The sequence below is a fragment of the Ornithorhynchus anatinus genome, chromosome X1 (assembly GCF_004115215.2).
Source record: "Ornithorhynchus anatinus isolate Pmale09 chromosome X1, mOrnAna1.pri.v4, whole genome shotgun sequence".
In the NCBI taxonomy this organism is placed as follows: domain Eukaryota; kingdom Metazoa; phylum Chordata; class Mammalia; order Monotremata; family Ornithorhynchidae; genus Ornithorhynchus; species Ornithorhynchus anatinus.
The window spans coordinates 55,270,023-55,295,087 of NC_041749.1; the positions used below are offsets into that span (position 1 = coordinate 55,270,023).

Genomic DNA, 25,065 nt, shown 5'->3' on the forward strand with positions numbered 1-25,065 from the left:
ACAATTCGGCAACAGATAGAGACAATCCCTGCCCATTAATGGGCTTACAGTCTAATCGGGGGAGACAGACGGACTAAAACAAGACAACTTAATCGCGATAAATAGAATCAAGGGGATGTACACCTCATTAACAAAATAAATAGGATAATAAAAATATATACAAATGAGCACAGTGCTGAGTGGAAGGGAAGCGAGAGGGGGAGGAGCTGAGGGAAAGGGGACTTAGCTGAGGGGAGGTGAAGGGGGGGGCAGACACGCTCAGTCTGGGAAGGCCTCTTGGAGGAGGTGAGCTCTCAGTAGGGCTTTGAAGAAGGGAAGAGAGTTAATTTGGCGGAGGTGAGGAGGGAGGGCATTCCAGGACAGCGGGAGGACGTGGGCGGGGGGTCGACGGCGGGATAGGCGGGAACGGGGGATGGTGACGAGGTGAGTGTCCAGCTGATTGTGGGGAGAGAATGAGTCCGTTATATTGTCTTTTCCTGCTCTGCACACAGTAAGCACTCAATAAATATGATTGATTGATTGATTGGTATTTCCATAAATTATGCAACTGTATCGATCCTACCTGAAGTCGCAATTCGCTTCCAGGTGGTGCTGGGCCAAGGCTGCCACAGCCTTCCACTAGGTGGCGCGGGGGTCCTGATATCGGGCCCACTTCCCTGGGCAAGGGTGACCTTTAACCTGGGCTAACTGGTGCCCTCTCCCCAAGGTCACAGAGGGCAAGGGTCCCACCTCTACCAGAAAGCCCAGTCAGCCTCTTGCTTCTTTCTGCCGGACCCCCTCTAACCAGCACCCTTTTGCACTTGGCCTCTTCCCGTTGGTCTTCCCAAAGCCACTCCCCTTGTTTTCATCAGCCAGAACATGGGCCGATTCCTCTCCCCTAATGCTAAGCGCTTGTTTTAATAACGGCCTGCTAATCCCCCTGAGCAGGGTTAGAGAGGGGAGCACCCTGAGTGATTAAAATGCCATGGGGCTCGGCTGGGTTCCTCCCCACCCCCACTCCCCGAATGCAGCATCATCCTCAGAAAAGCAGCGATGGAGCATCTGCAGCAGGAGTTGAAGGAGAGAAGAGCTTCCTTTTTTTCTCTAGGGCTGCTGGGAAGATGCACTGTAATTGTGGTATTTGCTAAACTACAGTCCTTTAATAATGTTGGTATTTGTTAAGCGCTTACTACATGCAGAGCACCGTTCTAAGGGCTGGGGTATATACGGGGTAATCAGGTTGTCCCACATGAGGCTCAAAGTTAATCCCCATTTTACAGATGAGGCAACTGAGGCCCAGAGAAGTGAAGTGACTTGCCCATGGTCACACAGCTGACAAGTTGCAGAGCCAGCATTCGAACCCATGACCTCTAACTCCCAAGTCCAGGCTCTTTCCACTGAGCCACGCTGCTTCTCTGGACCGTAAACTCATTGTGGTCAGAGAATGTGTCTGTTTATTGTTGTGTTGCATTCTCCCAAGCGCTTAGCACATTAAGTGCTTAATAAATAAATAAGCACTTTCTAGGTGCTGATTATTGTACTAAACGCTGGGGTAGCTACAAGATAAGTCGACTGGACCCGGTCATTATTATGAGATTTTTATTAGCAATCTCCCCATGGGGCATCGACAGGGACTTGGGGAAGTTTGGGAAAAAGATTTCTGGGATTCTCCAACGGTGGAGAAAGCTTCTGACCAAAGAACCACCTAGGGTGTCTTAGGGCTGAACTGGCAACCGGAAAACTTCTGCCCAATATGGGCAGCGAGGATCCCAGTGACTAACCAAGGCTGCTAACCTGGCAACCGTTTAGGCAGAGAGCAGTGGCACTATGCAGGGATCGTGTTTACCAACTCTGTCATACTGTACTTCCCCACGTGCTCAGTACGGCGCTCTGCACACCGCAAGCGCTCAAGCGAGAGCGAGAGTGCAGCATGGCTTAGTGGAAAGAGCACGGGCTTGGAAGTCAGAGGTCGTGGATTCTAATCCCGGCTCCGCCGCTTGTCAGCTGTGTGACCTTGGGCAAGTCACTTCACTTCTCTGTGCCTCACTCACCTCATCTGTAAAATGGGGATGAAGGCTGTGAGCCCCATGTGGTACAACCTGATTACTTAGTATCTATCCCAGCGCTTAGAACCGTGCTTGGCACATAGTAAGCACTTAACAAATACCAACACTATTATTATACCATCGATTGATTAATTGATTGATATACTGTAGCCATTGTGGCCACAAATGGGTTTGCTTCTTAAAATGTTGGTATTTGTTAAGCGCTTACTATGTGCAGAGCACTGTTCTAAGCGCTGGGGTAGATAAAGGGTAATCAGGTTGTCCCACATGAGGCTCACAGTTAATCCCCATTTTACAGATGAGGCTACTGAGTCACAGAGAAGTTAAGTGACTTGCCCACAGTCACACAGCTGACAAGTGACAGAGTCGGGATTCAAACCCATGACCTCTGACTCCCAAGCCCGGGCTCTTCCACTGAGCCATGCTGCTTCTCAATCTTAAAATATTAAAATCATGTCAGGTACTTTGCAATCTGCCCGCCAACTCGCTATGGCATGTGCGACTCTGGGAGGAACACGACTGGCAGGGACAATAGCACGTGAGTGGGACTGTGCAAACCACCCTCACACTCATCAATTCCTTCACTGTGACTCAGTTACCTCATCTGGGTTCTTGGCCCAAAGTGTTCTCAACTGGACTGGGACTTGTCAGACATTATGATGGGGAAACCTACCCAATAACGTTAACTATGACAATGACAGTAAGTTAGAAACTTGGAGCAGCATGGTCTAGGGAATAGAGCACGGGCCTCGAAGTCAGAAGGACCTGGGTTCTAATCCTGACTCCGCCACTTGTCTTCAGCGTGACCTTGGGCAAGTCGCATCACTTCTCTGTGCCTCATTTTGCTCATCTGCAAAATGGGGATTCAATCCCTTTTCTTCTTCCTACTTAGACTGTGAGCCCCAGGGGGGACCTGATTATCTTGTACCTTCCCCTATTCTTGGCACATAGTAAGTGCTTAACAAATAACACAATTATTGTAGCTCCTCCAGGCAATGTCATGTAATAGCTGTAGGAGGAAGAGAGGAAGACAAGGAGCAAGATGAGGAGGAAGAGTAGAAGTTTAAGCAGGGGAAGGAGAGGGGGAGGAGAAGAAGCAATAGTATTTATTGAGCCTCCATTGAGTGCAACGCACTGTACTAAGCACTTCATAAATATGTCTGATTGGTAAAAGGGGCCATGGGGGAGTGTCTAGAGAATTTTTCTTCCTGAACAGGACAAAGCCTCCATCAGAAGACTTTCATCCAGTCTAGTTCCAGGGACACTTGCTTATTAATGAAGAAGATGATGCTAATGATGTCAGTAGCAGGTATTTCGTCCGATCCTACTCTTTTTGCACCTCCCGTGGAATCGTATGCAGCTGCCCCTACCACAAGCCGGCTGCCATCTGCTGGATCGCAGGTCTTGGCAAGGCACCCGCTGCTGAGGAATTCCGTAGGAATGAAACTACGGGAGGGGACTCGTGGCCAGCACAAGCCAAGGGTTGCTGTGTGAACTTGGGCAAGTCACTTCACTTCTCTGTGCCTCAGTTACTTCATCTGTAAAACTGGGATTAAGACTGTGAGCCCCATGTGGGGCATGGACTGTGTTCAACCTGATTATTTTCTATCTACCCCAGCACTTAGAACACTGCCTGGAACATAGTAAGTGCCAAATAAATACTATGATTATTATTATCATTGTTATTATTGTCCTTTGCAAACAGAACTCAGATCTGGGAATCAGAAGGATTTGGGTTCTAATCCTGGCTCTGTCATTTGCCTGCTGTGTGACCTTGGGCAAATGACTTCACTTTTCTATGCCTCAGTTACCTCATCTGTAAAATGGGGATTAAGACTTTGAGCCCCATGTGTGACTGGACTGTGTCCAACCTGGTTTTCTTGTATCCATCCCAGCGCTTACTAGAGTGCCCGGCATATAGTAAGAACTAAACAATACCACTTTTAAAAAATGCACTTTGATGGGTGTGGGTGATTCCTTTGGGGAAAAGGGAGGATAGGCCTAGGTCAAGATGCTGAGGATAGTGGAAATCTTGGAGAGCCTCCCTTCTGTCACCCTAAACCAGAGGTTACCCTTCTCCTCCCTCTCCCTGGAGGAAATACAACTGGAGGTCAGAGGATAATGTGTCTCCCCAAATCAGAGCATGGTTCCCTCTGTGGCTGGAGAGGGAGCCCCTGAGGCAGAAAGAGGCTGGAGGGGAAAGGGAGATGTTCTAACACCTCCAAACAATCATTCCTCCCCCCTTCAAAGCCCTATTGAAGGTTCACCTCCTCCAAGAGGCCTTCCCAGACTAAGCCCCCCTTTTCCTCAGCTCCTCCTCCCTTCACTTCACCTCAACTCGCTCCCTTGCTCTTCCTCCCTCTCCCCGCCCCACAGCATTTATGTATATGTGTATGTGTCTATAATTCTATTTATTAATATTGATGCCTGTTAACTTGTTTTGATGTGTATATATCTATAATTCTATTTACTTATATTGATGCCTGTTTACTTGTTTTGATGTCTCTCTTCACCCTTCCAGACTGTAAACCCGGTTTGGACAGGGATTGTCTCTCTTTATTGCTGAATTATACTTTCCAAGCACTTAGTACATATTAAGTGCTCAATAAATACAATTGAATGAATGAATAACTGTTTGTGGCGGTAGGGCCTTCTAAGGGCTACTGGTTTGGGGCAGGTTCCACTTTGGCCCAATAATAATAATATGTGCTAAGTGCTTACTATGTGTCAAGCACTGTTCTAAGCACTGGAGAAGATACCAGATAATCAGGTCAGACACAATCCCTGTCCCACACAGTCACAGTCCAGTCCAAGAAAGGTAGGGTGCAGGGATTGAATCCTCATTTTATAGATGAGGAAACTGAGGCACAGAGAAGTTAAGTGACTTGTCCAAAAAACAAGTGATGAAGCTGGGATTAGAATCCAGGCACTAGGCCACTAGGGCCTCGCTGCTCCTCCTTTCCCCCACACCCCTCCTCCCCCGGCCATAGGTTGGGAGGGGAAGAGGACAGGGAGAGCAGGGTTTAGGGGAGAGGGAAGAGAGGAAAGGTGAGCAAGAAGAGGAACATCTCAGGAACAAGACCCTCAAAGTCTCTTTTTTCACTCCTCCCCCACCTCTTCTCCAGCTCCCCTTACAGAGATGCTTAGGGTCTGGCAGGCGCCCTGGGATTGGGGATTTCCCTTTCATTCTTTTTAATCAATGCCTGTGGGGGACTATGCACAGCATCATTTAGATAAACCGTAAGAGATGGTAGAAGGACTTGAGGGCAGTCCTAAAGCCAGTCAGGTAGAAAAGAGACCACAGTGCCTATGGAGAAAATGAGAATAATTCAGAGGGGAAAAGATGTCTTCTTCTCTTTTCAAAATTTCTGGACCAAAAGGCAGTTTGGGGGACAAGTCCAGAGACAGAAACCTGGAAGGGAGTGGAACAGACTGCAGATCTGGGTTCTAATACCCACTCTGCCACTTCTGTGGCCTTTAGCAAGTCACTTCACTTCTCTGTGCTTCAGTTCCTTCATCTGTAAAATGGGGGATTAATGCTATGAGCCTCATGTGGGACAAGGGATGTGTCTAATGTGATTCGCTTGTAACTACCCCAGCACTTAGTACGGTGCCTGGCACATAGTAAACACTTAATAAATACTGTAAGAAAAAAGTAGGTATAAACTGCCTTGATGGAGGGGTGTGTGCGCACGTGTGTATTCGTGTGAGCACGCCCCCACATGTGGGTGTGTTTGGCCAAAACAATTTGTCCTTTGTCTAAGAAGAAGAGGAGGAGCCCAGCAAGGCAGGTTTCAGGAGGAACAGGGGAGTGACCTGGAAACCGATGACTCAATCATCTGGGGAGGAGACTAGCAAAAGACTCGGAAGCTGTGACCTGTAATGCTCTCTCCTAGATCCTAATCCTCCTTGATCTCTTAGCCTCCTTAGGCATCTTGGACACTCCCTCCTGCTGGTCACCAACTCAGTTCTCTCCAGGTTCTCCTCCCACCTCTCTGGCCATTCTCTCTTTACCAGGGTCTTTTTTTTGCCAGTTCCTCTTCCATCTCACTTCCTAACTGTGGTGGTCCCTCGAGGCTCTGTCCTTGTTTCCCCGATCATCTGACTTGACCTTCATTCCCTCGAAATCCTCCACCACCTCAGTGCAGATCGATCCATCCATCGATCAATCAATGGCACTTTTTGAGCGCTTACTGTATGCAGAGCACTGTACTAAGCACTTGGGAACCCCAGAGTTGGTAGACATGTTCTGGGCCCACATGAGGCAGCCTGGTCTAGTGGCTAGAGCATGGGCCTGGGAATCAGCAGGACCTGGGTTCTAATCCTGCCTCCGCCACATGTCTGCTGTGTGACCTTGGGCAAACCACTTCACTTCTCTATGTCTCAGTCCCCTCATCTGTAAAATGGGTATTAAAACTTTGTGGAACATGGACTGTGTCCAATCTGATTACTTTGAATCTACCCCAGTGCTTGGCACATAGTTAGCTCTTAACAACTGCCATAAAAACCCCCAGAAAACAAATGAGCTTATAGCCTGGAGGGGGAAACAGACATCAACATAAATAAATAATTTAGAGTTATATATATGGATTCTGTGGGCTGAGGATGGGGTGAATACCAAATGTCCAAAGGGTGAAGATCTGAGTGCACAAATGGCGGCGTAGAAGGGAATGGGAGCAGATGAGTCAATCAATCAGTCAATCAATAGTGCTTATTGAACACTTAATCTGTGCAGATGACTCCCAAATCTTTCTCATTAGGCCTGACCTCTCTCACATTTCCTCTTGTCTAGAGGACAACTCATGGATGCCCCTCTGGCACCTTATGGTCAACATGTATAAATTAAGCTCCTCGCCTTCTCTTCCCGATCCTCTCCTCCACCTTACTTTCCCATCTCAGTTAATGGTGCCACCATCCTTCTTATCCCTGAAGTCCACAATCTTGGCATTATCCGTTTCATGTCTGGCTTTTCATCAGTCACTAAATCCTGATGGTATTTCTCCACCACATCGCCCAGATCTCGACCATCAAAATGGCCACGGTCCCAGTCCAGATAATAAAAATAGTAATAATAATAGTAATTATTAAATACTTACTATATATCAAGCTCTTAAGTCATTTAACTTCTCCCGGCCTCAGTCCCCTCATCTGCAAAACGGGACTCGGTACCTGTTCTCTCTCCTACTTGGACTGTGAGTCCCATGTGGGGCCTGATGATCTCATATCTACCAGCACTTAGTACAATGTTTGGCATCTAGCAGGTGCTTAACAAATACCACAATTATTATTGATATTGCTATATCATTATTATTAGATAATCGATTAATCAATGGCATTTATTGGGTGCTTACTTTAAGCAGAGCACTGTTTGTGAGCCCCATGTGAGCGAGACAGGGACTGTCCAAACTGCTTGTCTTGTATCTACCCCATTACTTAATGCAGTGCTTGACACAGAGTGAGCATTTACATGCCACAATTATCATCATCATCATCATTATCATTGTTATTATAAGGATTATGGTTATTGGGAAACTACAATACAAAAGGGCTGGTAGAAACGATTCCTGCCCACAAGGAGCTTACAGACTATAAGAGGAGTTTAAAGTCACTACTATTATTACCATCAGAGGGGATGAGGGCAGATGAGGCAGGTTGGCCTAGAAGAAAAAAAAGCACGAATGAGGGAATCAGGAAGCTTGTGCTCTAGTCCCTACTCTCCTACTGGTCCTCTGAGTGACCTTGAGGACCCCTGGGCCTCAAGTCCCTCATCTGAATAATGGAAATACAATGAGTTAAAATGAAATCATTGATGTGAACTCGCTTTGGGTAAATGAAAGTGATACACTGAGAATGGGTAAGTGAGAAGTAGTGTGCCCTAAGTGGATAGAGTATGGGCCTAGGAGTCAAAAGGACCGGGGTTCTCATCCCAGCTCTGCCACGTGTCTGCTGTGTGACCTTGGTCAAGTCACTTCCCTTCTCTGGGCCCATCTGTAAAATGGGGATGAAGACTGTGAGCCCTTGCGGGACATGGACTGGGTTAAAACTCCTCACTATTGGCATCAAAGCTCTCCCTCACCTTGCCCCTTCTTACCTCACGTCCCTTCTCTACTTCCACACCCCAGCCTGCACACTCCACTCCTCTGGTGCTAACCTTCTCACTGTGCCTCAGTCTCGACCGTCCCACCATCGACCCCTGGCACACAGGCTACCTCTGGCCTGGAACACCCTCCCTCCTGAAATCTGCCAAACACTTCCCCCCCCTTCAAAGCCCTACTGAAGGCTCACCTCCTCCAAGAGGTCTTCCCAGACTAAGCCCCCCTATTCCTCAGCTCCCCCCGCTTCTGCATCACCTCGACTCGTTCCCTTTGCTCTTCCCCCAATCCACAGCACTTATGTATTTATCTATATAACTGTGATTTTATTTATTTATATCGATGCTTCTCTACTCGTTTTGATGACTGTCTCCCCCCTTCTAGACTGTAAACCCGGTGTGGGCTGGGATTGTCTCTCTTTATTACTGAATTGTACTTTCCAAGTGCTTAGTACAATGCTCTTCACAGAGTAAATGCTTAATAAATACAATTGAATGAATGAATGGGTCCAACCTGATTAACTTGTATCTACCCCAGTGCCTTAGAAGAGTGCCTGGCATATAGAAAAATCTTAACAAATACCATTAAATATGTAAATTTGAAGGGCTTTCCCAGCTACAATAATAATAACAATAATAATCGCATTTGTTAAGTATTTACTATGAGCCAGGCACTGTACTAAGCGATAGGGTAGATCTGAGCCAATGAAGGGCTTGCATGCCTGCTGGTCTCTAACTTTAGCCCTGTTGCTGCTTTCTGTCTCTCACCCCCCATCCCCACTCTCCCGGCCCATAGGTAGCCACATCTGAGTGCCCACTTCTCTTCCCATCAGCAATAGAAAGGAGGAGAAACCAGGACTACAGTGCTCTGCACACAGTAAACGCTCAATAAATATGATGCCTGTTTGATTAGGGTGTGCAGAGACAAGGAAGGGAAAGGACAACTCTACCGATTCGGCAAACAATCTTTGGTGGTCCCAGAAGGGTAAACGAAGAGATCAGAAAGCCATATGCCAGACTAGCAGCTGTAGGTCCAAAACTTAAATAGCTAAAAAATGGATTTTCACTGTAAAAACATGAAGATAAATACGGGAGAGAATGCCACGTTCCCGTCAGCCTCCCAGTAGTTGGCAGTGACTTGCTGCTGGTTTGAGCATAGGATCTGCCCTCTTCCCCATGCCGTTAACTGAAACTTGCTTTAGAAGTGGTTTGGAATTGATCAGTGAATCAATCAATGGGATTTTTTGAGTGCTGACTGTGTTCAGACCAGTGTATTGAGCTCCACCACATGCCCGCTTTGTGACTTTGGGAAAGTCACTTAACTTCTCTGTGCTTTAGTTACTTCATCTGTAAATTGGAGATTAAGCCTGTGAGCCCCATGTGGGACAGACCTTTGTCCAACCTGATTAGCCTGTACCTAACCAGGGCTTAGTACAGTGGCTGGCACATAGTAAGTACTTAACAAATTCCACAATTATTATTATTATTGTTATTGCAATAGAGTTGGTAGCCTTGATCCCTGCCCACTAGGAGGTTACAGTTTAATTGTAGTATTAAGTTCTTACTCTATGCTTGACACATAATTCAAGATACAAGATAATCAGGTTGGGCGGCAGTCCCACCTGGGGCTCATAGTCCAAGCAGGAGGGAGAACGAGTATTGAATCCCCAGTTGGCAGAGGAGGAAATCGAGGCACAGAGGAAAGGAAATGACTTGCCCAAGGTCACACAGCAGGAACGTGTCAGAGCTGGGATTAGAACACAGGTCTTCTTACTCCCAAGCCCGGGCTCTTTCCACCTAGGCCATACTTCTTGACAGCCTTATTAGAACCCCATCTCCTCTAAGAGGCCTTTCCCAACTAAGCCTTCATTTCCCCTACTCCCCCTCCCTCTGCAATGCCCTTGAACTTGGATCTGCACCCTTTAAGCACTTGATATTCACCCCACCCTCAGCCTCACAAAACCTCTGTCCATATCCATAATTTATTTTAAATGTGTCTCCCCTTCCTCTCCCTTGCCTACATGGGAGACATGTCTACACACATAGGGAACATGTCTACGCACTCTGTTGTACTGAACTTTCCCAAGTGCTTGGCACAGTGTTCTGCACACAATAAGCTCTCAATAAATACTACCAATTGGTTGATTGATTATGGAAAGTACAGGGGCAAGAGTGTTGGTATATTTTGGGTTCAACAAGCCACGTGACACTGTCCCACCCTGCTACCAGACCATCCCCCTGCCCTCTCCCACAAACCAAGCAGCATGACCCTACTGGAAAGAGCCCGGGACTAGGAGTCAGAGGAACTGGGTTTGAATCCTGGCTTGGCCACTCGCTTGCTGTGTGACCTCGGGCAAGTCACTTCACTTGTCTGTGTGTGTCAGTTTCGTCAAGTGTAAAATGGGGATTCAATACGTGTTCTCCCTCCCAATTAGACTGTGAGCCCCATGTGGGACAGGGACTCTGTCTGACCTGATTATCATAGATCTACTGCAGTGCTTAGCATAGGGCTTGACATACAGTAAGCAATTAATAAATACTCTCAAACCCTTCCTGGCAAGAAAGTTCTGGATTCGGAATGACCACTCCCCACAGACCCTCTCTGCTGTCAGGGCAAGAGAACAAACCACTCATAGGGGTAGGCAAAAGTGGTGGTGGAACACCCCCCGAGGGAGACTGTAGCTTACCCTGAAAGAGCAGAGACAATGTTTGAGAGGGAAGGGGAGTTGTTAAGTACTTACTATATGCCTGGCACTGTACTAAGGACTAGAGGAGTTACAAAATAATCAGGTTGGATGCAGCCCATTTCCCAAGTGGGGCTCACAGTCTAAATCCCTATTTTACAGATGAGATTAATGAATGAGGCCTGAAGAAGTGAAGTGATTTGCCCAAGGTCTCACACCAGACAAGTGGCAAAGCCAAGAATAGAGCCCAGGTCCTCAGACTCCCGGGCCAGTGGTCTTTCCACTAGGCCGTGCTGCTTCTTGTTAAGTACTTACTATGTACCAATCAATCAATCATATTTATTGAGCGGTTACTGTGTGCCAAGCACTGTACTAAGTCTTTGGGAGAGGACACTATAACAGAGTTGGTAGATGTGTGCCCTGCCCACAACGAGCTAACAGCCTAGAGGGGACCAGTGTAAGAAGCGCTGGGGTAGATGCAAGATAATCAGGTTGGACACAGTCCCTGTCCCTCATGGGGCTCATAGACTAAGTCTGACTTCTAAAAATAATAATTGTGCTCCTCGTTAAAGGCTTACTACTCATTCATTCAATTGTATTTATTTAGCACTTACTGTGTGCAGAGCACCGTACTAAGTGCTTGGAAAGTACGATTCGGCAACAGATAGAGATAATCCCTACCCAACACTGGGCTCACAGTCTGGAAGGGGGAGACAGACAACAAAACAAGACAACTAGACAGGCATCAATAGCATCAAAATAGATAAATAGAATTATATAGACACATCGTTAATAAATAGAATAATAAATATGTACAAATATACACAAGTGCTGTGGGGCGGGGAAGGGGGTAGAGCAGAGGGAGGGAGTCAGGGCAATGGGGAGGGGAGGAAGAGCAGAGGAAAAGGGGGGGGTCAGTCTGGGATGGCCTCCAACAGTATTGGTTAAACACTTACTATGTGTCAAGCACTGTTCTAAGCGCTGGGGTGGATACAAGGTAATCAGGTTGTCCCACATGGGGCTCACAGTCTTAATCCCCATTTTACAGATGAGGTATCCGAGGCCCAAAGAAGTGAGGTAACTTGCCCAAAGTCACACAGCTGGCAAGTAGTGGAGGTAGGATTAGAACCCACGACTTCTGACTCCCAAGCCCCTGATCTTTCCACTAAGCCATGCTGCTTCCAACATGTTCTAAGCAATGGGGTAGATACAAGTTAATCAGCTTAGATTCAGTGCCTGTCCCACATGGGGCTCACAGTCTTAATCCCCATTTTACAGATGAGGTAACCGAGGCCCAAAGAAGTGAGGTAACTTGCCCAAAGTCACACAGCTGGCAAGTAGTGGAGGTGGGATTAGAACCCACGACTTCTGACTTCCAAGCCCCTGATCTTTCCACTAAGCCATGCTGCTTCCAACATGTTCTAAGCAATGGGGTAGATACAAGTTAATCAGTTTAGATTCAGTGCCTGTCCCACAAGGGGCTCACAAACTGAGTAAGCCTGTTGGAAAGTTTAGGGTCTTCTCTCCCTCCGGGAGGCCTGTCTGACCCAGGGGTAACTCTCATCACCCACAGTCAAGGGGAGTTTGAAGAGCAGCCCAGACCCCTGGACCCTTGATTCTTCTGGAGGCTGGGGGCTGGGAGGTGTCAGCTCCCCCTCCACTCCTACCCCCCAGGAACTGTTCCTGAGGAGGAGGGGGTGAGGGTTTTCCCAGCTCCTCCTCTCCACCCCCTCCCCACCAGCCAAGGCCCATTCCAGGGCCCTACACTGAAAGGACGGATCGATCTGCTGTCAGATGGGACAGTGGAGGAGGGTGAGTTGGGGTGAGCCCAGAGGAGGTGCCATGCCCAAGGGGAGCTAGGCCCCTGTCTCTGGTGGGCGTCCCGGGCCCCGTGTTCCTCCTGTCCCATGCCGGACGAGTGAGCCAGCAGCGCACCCTGGACAGGCTGTTTCAGGGACTAATTAGGGCCTGCTCCACTCTCTCAAGTGTATTTTTAAAGCACCATGTGTTTTTTACTGCTTGGTGTATTTTCACTCCAAGCCAAAACACCCTGCACAATCTCCACTTCCCCGTCTGTGCCGGGCCTGAAGGTTCTTCGTATCCCTCTGGACCCCCTTTTCTGAAGGAGCACTGAATCCCACAACCACCCCACCACACCCCCCCCACCAAAGTACACATTCCCTTTGGAGGGGGACCTCTCATCTCCCTTCCTCCCCAGGACCCCAGAGACTCTCCTCTCCTCTCCAGGCCACCTCTTCTGCTGCCCCTTAGTATGGCCAGGGTACAGGAGGCTGCTGCTCTTGGGTCCCCCCTCCCCCCAACCCTTCTCCACTTCGGGCTCCTTCTAGAAAACCCTCCTCTCCCTCCCCCTGCTTTGTTCCCCTTTTCTGTTCTGATGTTTAAAAAAAAAAAGAAGAAAAGAAAGAAGAAAAAAAGGCGTGACTTGATTTTCAAATGAAACTCCCACAGCAAACAAAACCCTTTTAAAGAAAAGAGGGAAGAGAAGGGAAAAGACGGAGGGGCAGAGGCAGAGAGAAAGAGGGAGAGAGAGAGAGAGAGAGAGAGAGAGAGAGAATAGTCCCTTCAGGCTTTCAATTAGAGTAGGAGAGTTGAACAGAGAGAAAGAAAGGAAAAATCCTGGGTGGGAGACGAAAGAAAACTTGGTCTGGCAGAGAAGGGGGGCGGGGGGGTGGGGTACTGGGGAGAGGGGGGAAGGAAGTGAGAAAACAAAAGAGAGATAAAAAAAGGAGCTGCTTTTCTGTCTCTCTCTTCCTCTCTTTCTCTCCGGGTTAGGAGGAGCTGTTTTGCATCTCTTCACGTCAGCTCTGCCTCATTCCCTTCTTCCTTCCTGCTGTAGAGAGACAGAGAGAGGGAGAGAGAGAGAGAGGGAGGGAGGGAGGGAAGAGGAAAGGGGGGGGGAGGGAAACAGAGAAAAAGAAAGGGAGAGACGGAGGGGGAAAGAGAAAGGGAGAGAGGGAGGGGGAGAAAGAAAGAGGGAGAAAGATAGAGAAAGGGAGAGAGGGAAGGGGCAGGCAGCTTGGAGCTTGGAGCTGGTGGTGAGAGGAGCAGCAGCAGCAGCAGCAGCAACAGCAGAGGGGCGGGGGGCAAAACCGGGAGATTCGCCCCCTCCCACCCCCCAGCCCCTTCCCGAACAGCAGCTCCTGGATCCCTCGGGTGAGTGTCCGTCCCCTCCGTCCGTCCCTCCCCCCCACCCCACCTCGTTCAACCTGGGGGCGGAGGAGGGAGATGGGGAGGAGAGGGGGGCTGCAGGGGAGGGGGCAAGGGGGGGCTGCAGGGGAGGGAGGGAGGCTCATCACCCCCTCCCCAGCTCAGCCCACCCCCTCACTTGGGGAGCTGCGCCGCGCCGGAGCCCGGATCCGGGGCTGCAAACATGTCGCCGAGACAGAGAGAGACACACACACAGAGACAGAAAGAGAGAGAGAGAGAGAGATGGCGTCGGGAGGGGAGGAGAGAGGGAGAGGGGGAAGGGAAGGAGGAGGAGGAGAGAGCCGAGACTTCGCTGCTGCTGCTGCTACCACCCCAGCCCCCAGCCCCCAGCCCCCAGCCCCCAGCCCCCAGCCCCCCAGCCCCCGGCCCCGCACGTGGGCGGCCCCGGCGCCCCGCACACTTCGCTGGGGCTATCGATCCGGGGCTGGAAGTTTGTGTCCCTTCCACCCCCCCTTCCCGTGCGTGGTCACAAACTTTATTCTCCAAGCGTGTGTGTGTTTGCGTGTGTGTATTTGCGTGTCTTCTCCCTCTTCCTCCTCCTCGGCGCTGCTGCTGCTGGCAGCGGTGAGAGTTGGCGCTGAGCCAGGGGGAGGAGGGGCTGCCGCCGGTGGGGGTGGGGCTGAAGAGGAGGACCCCCCCATAAACCCACTCCCCCCATACTCCCACACCCCTAGCCCGTGCCCGCTGGGAGAGCAGGGGGCCGGGTCGCCCCGGTTGGCACTGCCTCCAAGCAGAGGGCACTGACCTGTTGCAAAGACCCCCCGGTATCATCCGGGCCGGGAAGGGGGCGGGCAGAGGTGCCCATCGGGGAGGCGGGGCCGGGGCATAGCTTTAGGCTGGGCCGGGGGGGGGGGTGCGCCCCTCTGTCCATCGGGCAGGTGAGGAGGGGTTTTGTTTTAGATCGGGCTTCGACAGTGCCCATCGGACAGGTGGGGCTGGGGCAGTGTTTTAGACCGGACCAGGCGGGCTCCACCCTGTCCATCGGGCAGGTGGCGAGGGGGCAGTGTTTTAGACCGGGCCATGGGCGTTCCGACAGTGTCCATCGGGCAGGTGGGGCACAGGGAGAGTGTCTTAGGCCGGGCCACAGGGGACTCCGAAGGTGCCCGTCGGACTGGTGGGGAGGGGGCGGTGTTTTCGATCGGGGCCGCGGGGGCTCCACAAGTGTCCGTCGGACAGGTGGGGCACAGGGGGAGTGTTTTAGAGCAGGTAGGCCCGGGGGTGGGGGGGGCGATGGGCTGTGGTCCTGGGGCCCTTGAGAGGGGATGGGGGAGAAGCTCCGCTCCCCAAGCTCTGAAAGGCTGCACTTGCCTGTTTAAACTCCCGACTCGTTAACGAGTGTGTGTTTTTTTCAATTTGCCTTTTAAGATGACTTTTATGGTGGCTGGAAGAGTGCTTCCCCGTAGTCAGATGAGTAGTTGGGGAAGATTTAAGAGGCTTCGTGGGTTTTAACTAATGCAGCGGAGCAGTAATTAATTTAAATACATCTGTAAAGTCCTGAAATGGCACGGCTTGCAAAGGGGATGGGTGAGTGGGTGGGTGGGCAGCAGAAGAGATGGTGAGTCGGGGGGGGGGGCTCCTGAGGGGCCGTTCTCAGGGCGCAGTGTGGCGGTGCGTGCCCGGAATCGCCGTTATTTCCATTTAAAATGAAAATTTCTCTCCCGAGGGGAAGGCACTCCCAGCCCCCGGCCGGCTGGATTGATGAAATCGCGGCCTTCCCTGACCAGCGGCCGGGGAAAGGTTGCTCTCTGCTTTCGGAGACCTTCGCCCGGCCCCGGTCCCGGTGTGCTTTAAATAAATAAAAGTGAAGTTTTTGATGTGGCCCACAGCCACGTTTTCCGGAGCCATGGGGACTCCTTACCATTAGAGACTTGAGGGAGAGGTGGGGAAAGAGCCTTAGCCACAGGCCGGGGTTAATATCCTGGTAATTATCCTCCCCAAAGCCCTGGGGCTCATTCAGTCAGGCTACCCCTGACTTGACCTGCTCTCTACTTTGCTCATTCCAAATAAATGTCCACTATTTCTGAGTGACCTCCTCTATCTTCCACCTCCTCCTGTTTCTACTCCTTCTCTTCCTCCTCCTCCTTTCCCCCTTCCTCCTCCTCTTTCTCTTCCTCCTTTTCCTCCTCCCCCCTTCTCCTCTCTCCTCCTCTTCCTCCTCCACTCCTCTTTTTCTTCATTTTCCTCCTCCCCCTCTTCCTCTTCTTCCTCCTTTTTCTCCTCCACCTTCTCTCTGCTCTTCTTCCTCCTCCTCTTGCTTATCCTTCTCCTCCCCCTCCCCTTCCATTCTCTTCCTCCTTCCCTTCCTCCTCCTCATGCTCCTCCCCTTCTTCCTTGTCTTCCTTCTCCTCCACCCCCCTGCCCTTTCTCATCCTTCTCCCCCTTCCTCCTCCTCCCTCCCCTCCATCCAGCCCACCGCTTTTGATCCACCCTGGCCTTGGGAAGCCACCTACAAAATCTGTTCCAGGCTCTTTTTTAGAAGAAGGTTAGTAACTGACTTTGGAGAGCGGGGATATTCTAAGACTGAGGGGCGGGAAGACAGACTGTCATCCTTGGACGGTGCGGGGAGGGAACTAGACTCTGGGAGTTGGGCATTAGATTGGCCTCCTCCTCGACTCTGAGAGGGGGCCAGTTTTGCCCCTCCCTCCCACTTCAGGGGCAGAGGGGGATTGCTAGACAGACACCAGGGACCCCTAAGGAAAGTTTGTCCAATTTCATTTAGATTCTGTTTTCTCCAGGGAAGTCTTACTTAGAGCTTCTTGAGGACCAAGGAGATGACAAGCCAGAGTTGGTAATAATTGGAAATCGCTATACTTTATACTGTTTCTGATATCTGTAATTTATTTTAATGTTGGCCTTCTCTGTCGACTGGAAGCTCCTTGTGGGCAGGGACCACCAACTCTACCAACTCTATTGCACTGTAATAATAATAATAATAATAATAATAATGTTATTTGTTAAGGGCTTACTATGTGCCAAGCACTGTTCTAAGCACTGGGGTAGAAATCAAGGTTATTACTAAGGTTGTCCCACGTGGGGCTCACAGTCTTCATCCCCATTTTACAGATGAGGTAACTGAGGCACAGAGAAGCTAAGTGATTTGCCCAAAGTCACACAGCTGAAAAAAGGCGGAGCCAGGTTTAGGACCCACGACCTCTGTCTCCCAGGCCCATGCTTTTTCCAGTAGGCCACACTGCTTCTCTATACTCTTCCCAAGCACTGGTGCACACAGTAAGCGCTCAATAAATACCTTGATTGATTGGAAATGGTACAGGGCAGGAGAGGATACTGGGACTTGGGATCCCAGTTTGGGGGCTAGAAGTTGCCCTGGAGATGCTGGGATATTTGGGTTAAAATTATCCGGGAATCATACCCTCCCTCGCTTTGGGAAAAGGCAATATGGTGTATGGCCCCTTCACCGTCAACCCTTGCTCTTCTCTCTAGGAAGTCCCCAGAAGTTTGTCCTGCCAAGGGATGGGCCAGTAGAGAAGGGGAACCCTAAGCAAAAGTGTCTCCACTGTTCCCCAGAAGGGTCCTTAGACAGACGTTACTTCTACCCCTTAACCCAAGCGGTGGCCAAGGAGCAGATGATATTCTGTAAAGGAGGACAAAAGGAAAGTTTTATCAAGAGTCAACGATCAGGAGCAGTCAATTAATGGTATTTACTGAGCGCTTACTGCGTGTAGAGCACTATACTAGCACTTGGGAGAGTTCAGTACAATAGAGTTGCTGGACATATTCCCAGGATCAGGATCAACAGGACTGACTGAGTGCCTACTCTGTGCCGAGCACTGTCTTATATGCCTGCTTTGTGCAAAGCACCGAACTGAGCTCCTATTCAGTGGCAAGCACTGTCATAAGTGGATCATGTGGGCAAATGCTGTACCAAGTGCCTACTCTATGCAGAACACTGCACTTCCTAAACTCCTGTGTGCAGAGCATTCCACTACTATTATTACTACTGCTCATAATAATAATAATTGTGGTATTTGTTAAGCACCCTCTATGTGTCAAGGACTGTACAGAGAGCCCTTGGGAGAGTACGTCATCAGGTCCCACCTGGGGCTCACAGTCTAAATAGGCGGGAACACAAGTATTTAATCCCCATTTTACAGATGAGGGAACTGAGGCACAGAAAAGTGAAGTGACTTGCCCAAGTTGACACAGCAAAGAAGTGTGACAGAGCTGGGATTTAGAACCCAGGTCCTTCTGACTCCCAGGACCGTGCTCCCACTCAGTGCCAGGCACTGTCCTAAATGACTTGTGCGTTTAGGAGTGCCTGCTGTATGCAGAACACTGCACTTCCTAAACTCCTGTATGCAGAGCAGTGTACTGAGCACCTACTGAGCATGGCTACTGGCAAAAGCACAGCGCCGGGAGTATGGAAGACCGCGCTTCTGTCTTCGGAGTGGTGTCTCTGGTAGAGCAGGAGCTAATGAGGGTTTGTATTTGTAGTCCCACAATTCTGTCCTGAAGTAGTGACCCCGCACTCCTCCCAAACACAACTGCTCCACTGGAACCCCCTCAAGGACAGGGATTATGTCTTGCCAACTCCATGGGATTCATTCATTCAATCGTATTTATTGAGAGCTTAGTGTGTGCAGAGCACTGTACTAAGCAGTTGTACTCTCCCGAAGGCTCTCAGTTCAGTGGTCTGCTCACAGTAAGTGCTCAGTAAATTCCACTGATGGATTAACCGCTCCTACTCTGCTACCTCTGCCACCTCTGCCCTTTTCCTGTTGCCCCTCCTCTGGGGAGGGAAATGAGGTATTTTTTTGTTTCTTGGTTTTTGCTTTTCCCCTGCTTCTAGCAAGAAAGTTGAAAAGGCTCCACCCCAGCCCTTATTAATCTACTTTTAGTGCCATACTCAGTGTTGATTTCTCAGTTGAGGGAGGGCACTGGTTATTTATCTTGATGATATTGACACCAGACTACTTGTTTTGTTGTCTGTCTCCCCCGTTTAGACTGTGAGCCCCTTGTTGGGCAGGGATTGTCTCTATCTGTTGCCAAATTGTACATTCCAAGTGTGTAGTACAGTTCTCTGCGCATAGTAAGTGCTCAATAAATATGGCTGAATAAATGAATGTTCTCTTCTATGGAGTAAGAATAGTAAGAAGATAAGTTTATTTAGCCCCTCTTTTTTTTTAAAGGTATTTAAGTGCTTACTATGTGCCAGGCATTGTATGAAAAGCACTGGGGTAGGTACAAGTTAATTAGTTTGGACACAGTCTCTGTCTTTGGACACAGTCTCTGTCCCACGTGGAGCTCAGAGTCTTAATCCCCATTTTACAGATAAGGGAACTGAGGCACAGAGAAGTGAAGTGACTTGCCCAAGGTCACACAGCAAACAAGTGGCAGAGTCAGGAATAGAACCCACATCCTTCTAACTCCCAGGCCCGTGTTGTATTCCACTAGGCCACATTTCTTCTCTTCTGGGCAGAGCATTGGGAAAAAATTCACAGGTGAGATTTAGCCATGGGTCTCTCAGCTATTCTGTTCCGCAGTCACTCAATCAGTCAATCAATGGTATTTATTGAGCACTTACTGTGTGCAGAGCACTGTACTAAGCCCTTGGGAGAGTTCAATGGAACAATATACCAGACACATTTTCCGCCCACAGTGAGCTTACAGTTTAGAGGCTGTCAGAGTCTAGGGGCATACAGACATAGACTGCACCTGTGCTCATCAGCCATCTTGAAAAGCAAGCCAGTGTCGCTGGGTGTCCAGAACAGAGTGGATGCCCACCAAGATGGCGCGAGCCCTCTCCACTGCTGCAAAAAAAAATCCAAGCACAAGTCTGGACACCTCCTTTGGGCCAGACACTGAACGGGGCACTTGGGGAACATTCAGAAGAAGACGAAGACTTTCCTTGAGGAACTGAGAACCTAAAGGAGAAGCAGCCTGGCCTAGGGGGAAGAACATGGCCCTTGGGTCAGAAGACCTGGGTTCTAGTGCCGGCTCTGCCACTTGCCTGCTGTGTGGCCTTGGGCGAGTCTCTCTATTTCAATCAGTTGCATTTATTGAGTGCTTACTCTGTGCAGAGCGCTTTTCTAAATGCCTGGGAGAGTGCAGTATGACTGAGTTGGTAAACACATTCACTACCCACAAGGAGCTTAATTTCTCTTTCCCCACAGTTTCCTCATCCTTAAAATTGGGATTAAAAGTCTTTTCACCCTCCCTCTTAGACTGAACTTCATGTGGGACAGGAACTAACCCAGTGCTTGGGCTATAATAAGCACTTAACAGATCAATCGATTGTATTTATTGAGCATTCTCTGTGTGCAGAGCATTGTCCTATGCATTTGGGAGTGTACAATATGACAGAACTATAATACCTAGATCCTTGGGCCCATGGATAGAACCAAATAAAGCAATTACAAATAAACAAGCAGATAAAGGTGGGAGGACTGAAGTAACTGATGGGATAGCAGGAATCAGAAGAAGGGAGATTGGTTAGTGACTTAGTTTTAAGCAAGTTTCCAGATGTACGTGAATAGCCAACTCTATGTGAGGGACTACTTTTAGCCCATCTCCATTGGATTCTTTTATTCCTGATACCTGCCTTGAGCCCAAAAAGAGGCCATGACCTGGAAATTGGGGTGGGTCAAACACTCAATCAATCAAACGTTTTGGGAAACAGGAGGGAGATTTCAGTAATATCTTTGCAGCAGAGAAAACAGGGATATGGTCGGGAGTTTTACTTTCTTGGAGCAGGAGAAAATCAGCTGGGTCATAGTGTCATGAATCCTAGAATGCCAGAAGAGGTAAAAGGCAGCATGCACTAGCAGAAAGGACTCAGGAAACAGTGTGGCCTAACGGATAGAGCACAGGCTTGTGAGTCAGGAGACCTGGGTTCTAATCCTGGCTCTGGCATTTGTCTGTTTTGTGACCTCGGGCAAATACCAAATCTCCCCGTCCCATCCCCGACCCCATCTCTTCTCCCCACCTCCCCAGCCTCCCCCCTCCCATCCCCACTCCATCCCCCCCGCCCCCGCCCCCCCCCCCCGCCTCCTCAGCCTCCCCCACTCTCATCTCCATCCATTTTCCCCCACCCCCCCCAATCTCCAGACACTCCTCCCTGTCTTCCCGTCCCCCCAAACCCTTTTTCTACCCCCACCTTGTCTCCTAATCCCCCATCAGTTCCCTCCTGCCTCTCCCCCACCCCCGCCACACCGCGAGTCCCTGTGTGAGTCCCTGTGTGGAAACACATGCGGTAGGTAAGGACAGACGCAGGCTCCCAGACCCCCTGCTGTCCCCAGACACAATGAGGAGGATTAAGGATGGAGTTTCAGTCTTACCTTTGAAGTGTCCCCGCTTTTATCAGTCTGTGTCAGAACCTGAACATTATTTATCCGGAGCTTTCATTATTGCCGCTCCTGGCCTCGTACAGAGCATGAGAAGGCGAGAGCAGGCCGGTGCTTGGGACCCAGGCCGGATTCTCTTTTAGAGGGGAGAGAACTTTCATTGGTCGGTGGTCCTTTGTACTTTGGTTGGCAGACCTACCGTTTTCCCCTCAGTGGGGAGGGGAGAACTTTTCTCATCCTCCCGGTCTGAATCTGCATCTTGGGGAGGAGGGGGTTCGTGGGTGGAAATCTCCCTATAATTAAACTGGGAGGTGCCATTATGGAATTGTCTTCTTTTTTTAAGATTGAAATGTGCCCCGGTGAAGCCAGCTGCGTTTTACCCTGTACAGTGTTGAATTCTCCCTCGTTGCCCTATGGAAAAGCTTGAACCGAGGAAGAGGAGCCCCCTGGATGTGCATAATACATTTGTGGCTCTAATTAATGGGATCCAGCTTTAGCCTGGGGAGAAATTTGGTATCTTTAAGAGACGGAGTTTCCCTGAATCACCTGCTTTCTAAAAGTGTCATATTTATTTTCTAGTTGACACCATCATTTCTGAAGAGAGTGGAAGGGCTTTGGTGATCCAAAGCTGTCCATACAGTCAGAGTCTCAGAATTAAGGCGTAGTTGGTGCCCTAAGATCTGGGCCTGAGAGTCAGAGGGCCTGGGTTCTGATCCCGCTCAGCGACTTGCCTGCTGTTTGACCTTGGGCAAGTCAATTCACTGTTCTGGGTCTCAGTTACCTCATCTGTAAAATGGGAATTAAGACTGTGAGCCCTATGTGGGAAAGGGACTGTCTCCAACCCAGTTATCTTGTATCTATCCCACTGTTTAGTACAGTGCCTGGCACATAGTAAGCAGGAAACAAATACCATTGGAAAAAAGTTAGAGCCAATTTTCTCAGAGGAACAATGATGTTGGTGTCAGAGTGGTTTCTGAGCCAAGCTTGGATACTCTATTTCTTATCAAAATTACCCAGAATCATGTACTCCCATCAATTCTAAATAAGCAATATAGCTTTATTAATATATTTAAGAAGCAGTGTGGCCTAAAGGACAGAGAAGAGGATTGGAAGTCAGGATAACTGGATTTTAGTCCCGGCTGTACAATTTACCTGCTGTGTGACCTTGAGCAATCACTTAACTTCACTGTACCTCAGTTTCTACATCTGAAAAAGGAGGATTAAATACCCATCCTCCCTCCCTGTCAGACTGGGAACCCTACATGGGGCAAGGACTCTTGCCCATCGGTCAATTAATCATTCAGTGGTATTTTATTGAGCATTTCCTTTGAGCTGAGTACTAGGTATTTGAGAGAGAACAATACAGTAGAGTTGGCAGTCACATTTCCTGCCCGTATTTACCCCAACACTTGGGACATAGTAAGTGCATAATAATAAATAATAATAATTGTGCTATTTGTTAAGCACTTACTATGTGCTGGTCAGGGTTGGACACAGCAAATCGGGTTGGACACAGCTCTTGTCCCACACTTGGCTCACAGTCTTAATCCCCATTTTAAGCATGAGGTAACAGAGGCACAGAGAAGTGAAGTGATTTGCCCAAGGTCCCACAGCTGACAAATGGCAGAGCTGGGATTAGAACCTATGCTTAATAAATAGCTTTATTATTCTTATTTAAATTGAGTCAGGATCCACAGCAAGACTAGCTGACTTTTACTTCCATCAGAAATTAACTGGTCAAGTCAAAGATTCCCCGGGAATCTGCCTCTCAGTCAAGTAACCCATTCTCGCCTGCCCCCTCCTCCCCGTCACCTCCTTATTTGAAGTTTCCTCCCCTTTTGGCCTCCATCTCAACTTTTAACATTGCTTTCCTATTTGCCCGGTTTCCACACGCACCTCTCCTAAACCCCTCTCCCCCACGCCGACCCCCACAATTCCCAAGCCCCACAGATAGTGCCACAGCGGAGGCCGGTTCTGTGAAATCGAAACCGACCTGTTGTGAAACTGAAACGGGATGACGATTAGGAAACTTTCATGCTGGCCCATCGTCTTCACCTGGAGACATTTTAGGGCGGGAACTGTTGGAATTAGGACTCGGATTGCCGGAGGGTGGCGGGGGGTGGGGGCTGTTCCATTCCTTTGTCAGCCTCAGCCCTGCATAAAGCTATCACTATCAATCCACTGGACTGGCATCTCCTCGAGGGCAAGGATAGCATCTGCCAACTCCGCTGTCCTCTCCCAAGGACTCTGCTCTGCACGCAGTAGGCTCTCAATATATAATAATAATAATTCTGATACTTGTTAAGCACTTAGTATATGCCAAGCACTATATGAAGTGCTGGGGTGGATACAAGCAAATCGGGTTGGACACAGTCCCTGTCCCATGTGGAGCTCAGAGTCCCAATCCCCATTTTACAGATGAGGGTACTGAGGGACAGAAAAATGATGTGTCGTCCCCAAGGTCGTCACACAGCAGACAAGTGGCGGAGGCGGGATTAGGACCCACAGTCTTTTGACCCCCAGGCCTGCACTCTATCCACTACACCAGGCTGCTTCTCTAACCACTGAGCAATCTACTGACGGCTTCTCAGAGGTGCATGGCACAGATGCCTTCCTCTTGCCCCTGACTTTCCATCTGGCGTTTTGTCATCTTTGGCCTGTGACTTTCCAATATGAGGGAGATCCCTGCTGCCCACGCAGTTAAGGAGATTGAGGAAACTTTGGCCTCTTTAATTTCTTCCTCCTCCCCTTTTCTTGGGGCTCGTGATTGACAAGGGGCAGGCAGGGCCTCTGGAGGTTTCCCACCATGGGACCCCAGCATGGCTCAGGTGCTAACCTTCTCCTTTGCCTCTGCTATCCCCCATTGTAGCCCCCACTAAACCCTAAGTTTCTTGAGGGCAGGGGTTGTGTCTACCAATTCTATTGTATTGTTATTCACTTATTCAATTGTATTCATTGAGTGCTTTCTATGCGCAAAGCATTGTGCTAAGCACTTGGGAGAGTATAGTACAACAATAAAACAGGGACAACACTGTCCATTCCCAAGCTCTTAGTACAGTGCTGTGCATACAACCAGCACTCACTAAATACTAATGCCTTGGGCAAGTCACTTAACTTCTCTGTGCTTCAGTTAACTCATCTGTAAAAGGGGAATTACAACTGTGAGCCCCAAGTGGGATGTGGACTGGGTCCAACCTGATTACCTTGTAACTGGTCTGATTATTTCGTATCTACTCCTGTACTTAGCAGAGTGCTTGAGACAGGATAAAGGCTCAAAAATGCCTGTTATTATTATCATTATTATTCTATGATTTTCACCCCTCTATAGCTTGGGTGTAAGAGTTCATTCTAGACTGTCACCTTAGTGTTCCAATTCCATCCTGGGGTTCAACTTTCTTTTTTGTTGGCTTCTTATTTCATAATATATTTTAAGAATGAAAGGGAAAGGAGAGAGCTGGACAGAGAGAGGCAGAGAGAAAGGTGTAAAGTATGACTATAAATGGCCTTTTGTCCCCTGTTGAAGCCCCCCTACTTCTCCTCTGCTCCCCTACCCAGGGTAGAGGGATGGGACAAGTTGTCTGAACCCACCAGGGAGTGGACAGGGCTAGCAAGTGCACACATTGCTTTTTTGTTTTGTTTTTATGACATTTGTTAAGCGCTTACTCTGTGCTGGGCACTCTACTAAGCACTGAGGTAGACACAAGTTGATCAGGTTA

The 25,065-nt window shown here is 49.2% G+C and overlaps 1 protein-coding gene across 1 annotated transcript in view; it reads left to right on the plus strand.

Moving 5' to 3' along the window:
* The first annotated feature begins 13,814 nt into the window (after nucleotides 1-13,814).
* The window catches only part of ZNF710 (zinc finger protein 710), a 67,109-nt gene continuing 55,858 nt past the window's right edge, over nucleotides 13,815-25,065 (plus strand). Inside the window, exon 1 of the mRNA XM_029051075.1 lies at nucleotides 13,815-13,994. The gene's annotated coding sequence lies outside the window, so the exon portion shown is untranslated. The remainder of the gene's footprint in view (nucleotides 13,995-25,065) is intronic.